Source organism: Rutilus rutilus, assembly GCF_951802725.1.
Source record: "Rutilus rutilus genome assembly, chromosome: 15".
Taxonomy (NCBI): Eukaryota; Metazoa; Chordata; class Actinopteri; order Cypriniformes; family Leuciscidae; genus Rutilus; species Rutilus rutilus.
This window is the reverse complement of record NC_140220.1, coordinates 32,522,098-32,532,775: the sequence shown is the minus strand read 5'-3', so window position 1 is coordinate 32,532,775 and position 10,678 is coordinate 32,522,098.

The window sequence follows — 10,678 nt, the reverse complement described above, 5'->3', positions numbered from 1 at the left end:
AACTGGAGTTGAATTGGAAGCTTGTTTAGTGGAGTGGAGACAAAGTGGAGACTTTATATTAGGGTTATTATAGTTAACTAAAACTAAAGCACTAAGATAATTCCATTAATTGAAATACATGTCAACTGAAATAAAATAAAATATGAAAACCGTTTTTATTTCAGCCACTTGCTATTTCTCATTTTCTAGAAATCTATATTAAAAACTACCACAAATGACAAAACGCACAACTATATAAAAATAACAACTAATTCAAAATATTAATAAAAACTTTTAATAGTATCTCATTACTAAATAACATATGATACCGATACTAAAATAACATTGCTTTGTGTCTGGGCAATCAGAGCATTGAGATCTTGTCTGAAACATGAATATGAGATTCTGTTTCTCGTTCCATTTGCTCTCGATTTAATCCCATTGCTGTCTAAGAGAAACATTCGTGATTTTTCTTATGGGATGTAATGCATTTGAGAGAAAATGGGAAATGATTTAAGAGAAGTAATGTGTCTGAACTCTGAACACATATTGTGGATTTTAGATACATGTTCAGAAAGATTTCAAATTACTGTTATATGTTGTAAATGCATTTTAAAACTAATTGAACCACCGAGCGCTATACATAACATTATTATGTCGCTCTTTATAACTTGTGCCCATGTATAATTCCTCAGCAGAGCTATTTGACTGTTCTCAGATGGTACGTTTAATCCGGTGCTCACCAGGAGGGGGCGAGAGAGGCCCAACAAACCTCCTCTGACCCCGCGGGGTAATGCGAGACTTGTGTGCATCTGCTATCTTTGCATGACCTCTCTTCTGTTTGTGTCTCTCTGTGGCACGGTGTGTAATCCACTGGCCCCAACAGGCTGTAAATGTAGGACACTCCAAATCACACTGTCTCTCAATCGCTCTTAAAGTGAGGTATACTATGACCTGTCATTGTATGGACAGGAACTACATTAAAATGCGTTTGTCTTCAACAAAAATAAGCGTATTAAGTTGGGTAAATACTGACAGAACTTTTTATGTTTTGAGTGAACAGTTCCTTTAACAAACAGCCCTTTTTTCTCTCATGCAGTGATGGGATTGTTTTAACCCAAAGCCTGAAGCTCTCTCACAGTCAGTGCACATTGATGAAGTGGTAAAAAAAAGCAAGAAGCAAATCTATAAATCTACTTCTCATCACCCCGAGGTAGAGAAACATTTCACCTAGATGCCCTGATCTGATATGAAACGCTCCATGAAATTCAAATTTGTAATACCAGCTCCCTAATACATACACACAAACACACACACACACACAAACTCCCTTTCTGCCTCCACCTTGCCCTCCTCTCTTATTCGGCAGCCCTCTCCATCAATATCTGTCGGTTGGCTGCCAAAAAGAAGGATATGCTCAGGAATTAACTCTTTTTTTTTTTTCTAACCCTTCCAGCATGTTTGGATTTTCTCTGTTTGATCTGGACTGTTAAATAAGACGAATGCTATTAGAAATTCATGGCTGTGCCGTGGCATCAATAAATGATTAGTTTGCAGTGCTTGCCAGTGATTGATTGGCTGGGCAGGGGATGTATTGGAACCAGACTCATTCAATGCCACGGCGAGTCGCTGGGGAACGGCTTAGCTTATCAGTGCCTGAACAACTTAAAGTGCTGTTTGTTAAGAAAGGTAGAAAAAAAGGAATAAATTGAGAGAGAGAGCTGGGAATTAAAGACTTGCTTGTAGTTAATTGCATTTATATACTCAGCTCTGATCAATTTAATATCCATAAATGTATCTTTGCTAAAACCATTTTAAACCAGTAAATCATTGTCAAGGTATTTTAACGACTCTATATAATGCTGTATTATTATGATACTGTGCATTTAAAAATATGATAAAAAAGTACAGTACAGTAAATACAGTAGTTTCTGCGATGGCAAAGCTACAGTTTTAGTATGATATGCTGATTTGGTGCTCAAGAAACATTTCTTATCAATGTTGAAAACAGTTCTGCTGCTTAATATTTTTGTGGAAACCGTGATGCTTCTTTCAGGATTCTTTGATCAATATAGAAAGTTCAAAAGAACAGGATTCATTTGAAATATAATGTTTAATGTCACTTTTTATCAATTTAATGCTTCCTTTCCAAAAAAAAATCCTACTGACCCTAAACTTTTGAATGGTTTGTTACACATTGCTCCATATTAGCTACTTCATTTTGATTGGTCAGTTGAAGCATTGAGTGTATAATGATGCTAAATTGTATATTTTACCATTGGTCATGTCAAAATATGGTACTATATACAGTTATACATTATAAAACTGTATTATTCCACAGTCTCAACATATCAACATGTTAGAATAGCTCATTAGCGCCATCTCACAACTCAGAGCAGTTACTACACTGTAAAAAAAAAACAATTCTAACCTCCCCAACACAAAATTTTCTAGTGACTGGTCACATAAAAAATTTTCAATTGGCCCAAGTGAAATTCTGTAAATTATAAAATTAAATTTACAGAATTTCACTTGGGCCAATTGAAAAATTTAGATGTGGCCAGTCACTAGGAAATTTTGAGTTGGGGAGGTTAGAATTTTTTACAGTGTACTATATCAACTGTAATAAAATTGGCAATCAAGGACTAAACATATTAAATGTAACATACTGTATATGGTGAGCATAAAACATTTGATAGATGACTGGAAGTTTAGGAGTCCCCAATTAAAGCAGATAAAAAATGAAAAAACAAAACAGGTAAGAGAATATCTACATATGTTTGGTTGAAATGCAGATTATTAGTATATAAATTAATCTTTATTTGTTGCAGTGTTTTTGTTACTTATTGTCTTCTAAGGTCTTTCTTAGTGGAAGCTTAAGAGCTTAAGGTCACTTTCACACAATAAAACCCTTCAGATATTCATTTTGTGATGATTTCCGGCTGTCTGTACATTATCCCTTACCCATTTGTCAAACAAAACATGTAGAGTCCTTAAAGCCTAAATTCTATTTGATGTAGTTTTCAAATCGCCCAGACTCAGACCCAGAGTTCAATGCCAAGTCTGAGATGAGAGCAGCCAAGCAGGAGAAAGAAGTATCCAAAACTCCCTGTCTCCACTCATAGGGGGGTATATACCTGCTAACGGGCCGAGCGTGCGTGTGTGTGTGCGAACACCTTTAAGCAGCGATGCTAATTCACAGGCTCGCAGACGCCGCCTCAGACAGAAGGCAAGAAAATCAGTGCTGCGAAGCGAATATTTTAGCTCTGCTCAAGCTCAGATAGAGTCATAAATTAATTCAGCACTTACAGGGAGTCCTCTCAACCTTGCCAGAGTCTTTCTCAGTCTCGCTTTTAGTATTTCTCGCTCTCTTTTATTTTATGTGGGGTGTGGAGACCACCATAAATCATTCATCTCATCATAACCAGATCAGACAGACGATTGTTTGGGTCATACAGTGAATCTTAAAAAAAAAAAAAAAAAAAAAAAATCCTCCGCTGCTCAGACTGCACTGCAATTTCCAACGCCAATGCAAATCAGTGCTTTTTCTGATGGATGTTTGGGCATTTACATTTTTTGGTCTACTAAGAAGACAGTTTGCAAGATGGATCCATTGAGGGATGCTATAAAGATGTAGTTGTGCATTTTTACGACTGTCCGGATTCCAATATGTGTATTAAAACGATGACCTTTGGTGATGAATGCTCTTAATGTAACCTTGGATATTTGCAGAATTAACTCCCATGTCAGAGCTCCAAATACACCTCATACCAGCTCGTGATTGACACGGTGTGTTGCTGGTCTTGAGATTCCTATTAAACTCACTCGCATATTCAGCCACCCGTCAGCAGCATCAGTGTCAGTGCCACTTCACTGGGACTGCAGCCAGAGCCAGCGTGGCAGCAGAGGTCAAACATCTCCAAATCGCATTTCAAACACCCGCTGTTAAGGAAATTAGCCCCTTTTTCTCAAAGTTTATCCACAAGCACAATTTAGGTGCTGGAAATGGTTTAAAGAAGTCAATTCGGTGGTTGTGGAAACCTTTCCAGGTAACGCTCTTTTGGGGGGCTGGGCTTTAAAAGTGATTGACAGGCTCATTGAGTCCGTTCATTGTTGAGGAAAGGCAGAAGAGGGCACAGAGCGGGCTGTAAGTGACTGAATGAGTGAGTGAGAGAGTGTCAGCGAGGTGAAGTAACACTGATTAATGGCCTTTCTTCAGAGGGCAGTGTGTCCACCGCCAGAGATCGCCGGATAAGACCACGGAGAGGACCGTTTGAGGTGCATCTGCTTGTCGATTAGGTGCCTCTTTCAAATCTTCAGTGCAAAGAAAATAACACGGTATCTAACTGATATTAGAAAGCACAGAGATAAAGATGTATTCCAGGCTTGATTGTTTACTTGTGATTATTAAGGGCAGTGTAAGATGATTTTATCTTTTAACAGGCAGCGACTGAAGTACCGATAGGAGCGGTGTGACAGAAAATGCCATGACAGAAAATGAGAGGAACTCGGTCTGTATCCCCCCTATAACAGCCTCAGAGCAGCAGCATGACCCTGGGTACTCAACAATCAGACTCTATATTCTGACACAAATTCATCTATCACTTTGCAGAAGTTAGCCAAATTAAGACAAAAATAATTGAAAACCATTGAGATCTACACAACCGTTCAATACCGCTTTTTTTATGAAGAAGTTCATACTTTTATTCAGCAAGGGCACATTAAATTGATAAAGACATTTATATTGTTACAACATATTTTGATTTCAAATAAATTGTTCTTTTGAACTTTATATTCATCAAAGAATCTTGAAAAGTACATGTTTCAACAAAAATATTAAGCAGCACAACTGTTGTCAACATTGATAATAATGACTGATATGTTTCTAGAGCATCAAATCAGCATATTAGAATGATTTGTGCTGAAGCCTGGAGTAATGATGCTGAAAATTCAGCTTTGTCATCACAGGAATAAAATATATTAAAACAGAAGACGGTTATTTTAAATTGCAATTGAAATTTTGCAGTATTACTGTTTTTACTGTATTTTTGATAAATAAATGCAGCCTTAGTGAGCATAAGAGACTTCTTTCAAAAACATAAAAAAATCTTACCAACCCCAAACTTTGTACATGAATTCGGATTTGTTATATGAAAAAAAAAAGGCTCCTACTGTTTATTATGTAAGTTCAATCTAGAAGGACTTTTCTATGGAAACTGAGACTTGTTTGATTCAGGATGATGTGTAATCGTTGGTCTTTGTTTGCCTCTCACTCAGGAGTCAGGAAGGGAAAAGTGAGCCAATGGATTTCTGCCACTTCACAGATTGTACATATCACCATAATAGACAACAGCGAAGTTGCTCCGGACATAAGCACTAGGTATGTTTATAACTTCAAGAAAAGCAGTGGATTATCAACAGCGAACTGCCTCATTGATTCAGTGAATCATCATTTCCATGTTTCTCTGTTCAAACCTGTATTGTTTTGAATTAAATATAAGTTTTGTTGAAATAACTTGAGACATTGATTTGAAGCAACTTCTGTATAAAAATGTAGCAATACATTTAGGGAGTTTAGACCTAGTCGGTCAGTTTCGGCCTTCAAAAGTACTCTATTTCTCCTCACAGGACACTATAATGCCTTTTCCCCAACTTTGTGTATTTACTCCAGAAGAATCCACATCAAGGTTAACCGTCAAGCTCATTTTGTGTTCATCACAAGCATTTTATTCAAACTTAATGATCTCAGCCGATTCATCAGTCAGTCAGCTGGGCATTTCCTCTCAATGAATAACAAAGTCTGCCGATACAGTACGGATGCACTTGATCAATCTCGCACCCCCCTCCTTCGTCAAAAGAAATTAGCAATAAAAAAAAATCAAATTGCTATCGATCAGTCTACATTGATTTCCTTTAGTCTTTTCCACTGCAATTACTCCTCGCGCAACAGCCGCTGTTTTCTGGTGATTGCTGGACGGCCAGCTGGGGTTACAGCCACACGCGGTGCTTCTTTCCCTTTCTTTCTCTCTCCCTCTTCCTCACTTCACGATCAAGGTCAACTTTAATCAACCTCAGGGCCTGTCAGCGGCTGCCGACAGCCTCAGCTGTGGCCCGCTCTCAATTCCTCTGGGCCTCGACGCGGAGGCTTACAGAATTACCCTGCTGTTCATCAAACACCCAGTTGCTCATTACTCACCGCACTCCTCCTGGAGTCATTAAGAGCCTGGGATACAAAGGACTTATAGCATCCAGACGAATGTGCTTCGCTACACTGTTGGGCTCCTGTGTACCACGGGAGGAGAACGTGTACTCATGAGCGACGCTGTTGTTGTTAGGTTGACGCGACAGCTCTAGTTAATCTCTGGCGTTTGGTGTTATGCAAGGTGCTTGTTTTGGCCAGACCACATGATTCACAAATAGAGCCATACCATCAAAAACTGACTCTCGGACTGGTGGATTCAAAATACAGATAAATCACTATTAGATTATCCTGCTGAATCATCAGTGTTTGAATGTATGGAAGCTGTTTGTAGTGGAACCTCTGATATTGATGTGTTCTTTGCCATAAGGAATATTCTTGGGCTATACGTCTACATTAATCCGGATGGATTTGAAAAAGGAGTTCTCATTTCAAAACGCTCTCCGTCCACATTAGCGTTTTCAAGCTTTTTCTAAAGTTTCTCATCCACACTGAAACGTCGGAAAACGCTACATTCACCTTACAGCGCATGCGTAAACCCTAATAAAGTTTCCAAGACAATCAAGTTATCATGCAATTCTCCTGGCAGGATAATTTTATTTAACTAAATATCTCAGCATTCGCAGATGCGTCCAGGTCAGACTCACTCCATTATGTTTGATCTAGAATGCAAATGCTCTCATGTTTTGCCGCAGGACAGCAAATGCCAGTGAATTTTCTGTCATCTTTGCAGGATGAAGAGTGTGCAAAGTAACATATTTTAGCAACTGTGTGAAAGTGAATAGCACATAACAGGCACAATACCGGTATAAACATGAATATGTTCAATATGCGTCACATGACTAAATTTACATAATTGGTTTTAATACCTGCGTTTTCACAGTCCACACTATAATCTGAAAACAGTGTTTTCAAATGTATCCTCTTTGGATTTCAAAAAGCTTCGTTTCTGTTGCTAAAAACGCCGTCTCAGTGTGGACAGAAGGCCAAACCGGAAAGAAAAAGATGCGTTTTCAAACGAAACCGTATTAGGCTACGTTTACACGTCTTTTCATAAACGGACCCTTTTCGGATAAATTTTCACCCTCTCCGTTTTCAGAAAAGTGTTCGTTTACACAAACCCGTGTATATGCCGTCAAGAGCATGCCAAACCTGTAGGTGGCAGTGTAACGAGAAGCTCAAGCCCATGTTAGCCAATCAGAATCCCGAAAATATAGGTCGCACCTTTGACGCAGTGCAAGTTCTGTCGCATACTGTGACGTTGACTGCCTAAAACTTCGTTTTTCTCAGTTTAAATGCAAACAGAGTTTTCCAAAATCTTCACTCTGGCCGGAGTTTTTAGAAAGAATCATTTTCAGAGGCGAATTCTCCGTTTGCGTGTAAACGAGGGGCACAACCGAAGGGAAATGTCTCTGTTTTTCAAAATAACCATGTACTTGTAAACGGGGCCTTAGTGTGGACAAGGCCTGGGTTTGGTACAATTTAAGCTCCCTTGACAGCATTTGTTTTGATTATTTGTTGTTGATTAACACAAAAAATCTATATTAAAACTCAGCTCTTCCATCATTTTCTTAAAATAAAATACCAATGTAAGGGAATGGGGCCAATTTTTTGTGGAGTTAAAAACAGAAATGTGAATTTTATAATTTTATTTATTATAATTTTATAAAAGCATTTACATTAATTCTTCTGTTAAAACCTTTGTATTATTTGAGTTATAAAATTGTTTTAAATCATTTTCCCATTCATTTTAGGCTTTATGGTTCTGCTTTGACATGGCGACAAAGTCGTACAATTTTATATGAATTTGCACAGAAAAGGTTCACAAGTGATTTTGTCACACTGAAATCTTAACATGCAATATATTGTTAGTCTACACTATGAAACAGAGAGTATTTTAACATTTATGGATTGATCCTATTCACTTTCAACGTACTGTAAGTGTCTCACTGCGACAGATTTGGGGAAATACATTTTTGTGGTATAATTATTTTTATTCTACAAATGCTGTCGATTGAGCTTAACTTGTATATTAGACCCATATTATTCCTTTAACTTTGTTTCATTTGAGTGTCAGCTGTGGTTAACTGTATAGTTTATACTTTTTGTTTTGTATTAATATACTGTCCATGTTTAGTATCACTTATGGAATACATGATTAGTCCCCAGTGCCTTGATGTCATATGGAATAAACATGAAATATTTCAGGCTTGCATTAGCTAGTAGATCAAGTAGCACTTCTCTTGCATATGCCCTCTAAGTATTTGTTATGTAGCTTTCCTCTGATGGTACTCAACCTGTCCTACTCGACTGAATCTTTCACATGCGCTGCCACTCACAAACAGACAAAAAGAATATGTAAAAGATAAAAAAGCACTGAACTTCCTTTATATGTCTTTATGACTGATTGACACAGCCTGCAGTCAGTGAGAGGCAGACATGAGGGTCACCTCCACAGAGTTTTCTACAGTGTTAAGAGCTGCTGTTGTTGACCATGTTGACTATGATAGAGGCCACAGATATGTGCTTAATGCACTAGCTTTGATGCTACTCATACATTTTAAAAAAAAGTATTTTTCAGTTGGGTGACTAGCCTAGCTATTTGTTGCTGCGGAACAGCGGCACATCTAGCTTTGCAGATCACATGATAGTGCCGTCATCGTAAATGTAATATGTCTGAATTTTACTGTTTTCTTGGTACAAAAATGCAAGTTTTATAGTCCCCACCAATAATTAGAAATTGCCAAATTACCTCCCTCTAATATTTGATAGGCCTATATGTTTGTTTTAAGGATGACAAGAAGTTTTAAAAGTTATATTTTTAGGCTGCTCTGCCTCAGCAGTCTAACAGTGCTCACCAATGTCAAAATGATCGAGATTGCCAATCAAATCAAAGAAGGCGGGCCTTGTGTCATTTTAGCAGTGAAAGAGTGCGTGGTAAGATGTAAGTAGCCAAACATTTAATATCTGACATTAGTTTTACGATATGTTCAGCGACCGACAGTAATATCCACTAGTGATGCAAACTTTTCTTTGTGTGTGTGTGTGTGGGGCCATTTTGAATTGAACATACAATTTACCTGATTCTGTAATCCATAATTGAATGTGAAGAGACAAGAAACGTTTTGCGTTTTTTACATATTAGACATGTGATTGTAGCCTATGCATATTTAAAAAATATATATTATTGCAAATATTTTAAATTAATTTACTTAATAAGTACGTTCTTATTTCTTTTTCTTTATTCCCTTATCCCTTTTAATCCTTTAATTATGTAATTCCTTAAAATAAAAAAGACCAATAACATCCCCCCCATTATTCGCATTATTCATGACATGTTGTAATGTTTTGGCTCATCAGTGTATATATATGTATACACTCACCTAAAGGATTATTAGGAACACCTGTTCAATTTCTCATTAATGCAATTATATAATCAACCAATCACATGGCAGTTGCTTCAATGCATTTAGGGGTGTGGTCCTGGTCAAGACAATCTCCTGAACTCCAAACTGAATGTCAGAATGGGAAAGAAAGGTGATTTAAGCTATTTTGAGCGTGGCATGGTTGTTGGTGCCAGACGGGCCGGTCTGAGTATTTCACAATCTGCTCAGTTACTGGGATTTTCACGCACAACCATTTCTAGGGTTTACAAAGAATGGTGTGAAAAGGGAAAAACATCCAGTATGCGGCAGTCCTGTGGGCGAAAATGCCTTGTTGATGCTAGAGGTCAGAGGAGAATGGGCCGACTGATTCAAGCTGATTGAAGAGCAACTTTGACTGAAATAATCACTCATTACAACCGAGGTATGCAGCAAAGCATTTGTGAAGCCACAACACGCACAACCTTGAGGCGTATGGGCTACAACAGCAGAAGACCCCACCGGGTACCACTCATCTCCACTACAAATAGGAAAAAGAGGCTACAATTTGCACGAGCTCACCAAAATTGGCCAGTTGAAGACTGGAAAAATGTTGCCTGGTCTGATGAGTCTCGATTTCTGTTGAGACATTCAGATGGTAGAGTCAGAATTTGGCGTAAACAGAATGAGAACATGGATCCATCATGCCTTGTTACCACTGTGCAGGCTGGTGGTGGTGGTGTAATGGTGTGGGGGATGTTTTCTTGGCACACTTTAGGCCCCTTAGTGCCAATTGGGCATCGTTTAAATGCCACGGCCTACCTGAGCATTGTTTCTGACCATGTCCATCCCTTTATGACCACCATGTACCCATCCTCTGATGGCTACTTCCAGCAGGATAATGCACCATGTCACAAAGCTCGAATCATTTCAAATTGGTTTCTTGAACATGACAATGAGTTCACTGTACTAAAATGGCCCCCACAGTCACCAGATCTCAACCCAATAGAGCATCTTTGGGATGTGGTGGAACGGGAGCTTCGTGCCCTGGATGTGCATCCCACAAATCTCCATCAACTGCAAGATGCTATCCTATCAATATGGGCCAACATTTCTAAAGAATGCCTTCAGCACCTTG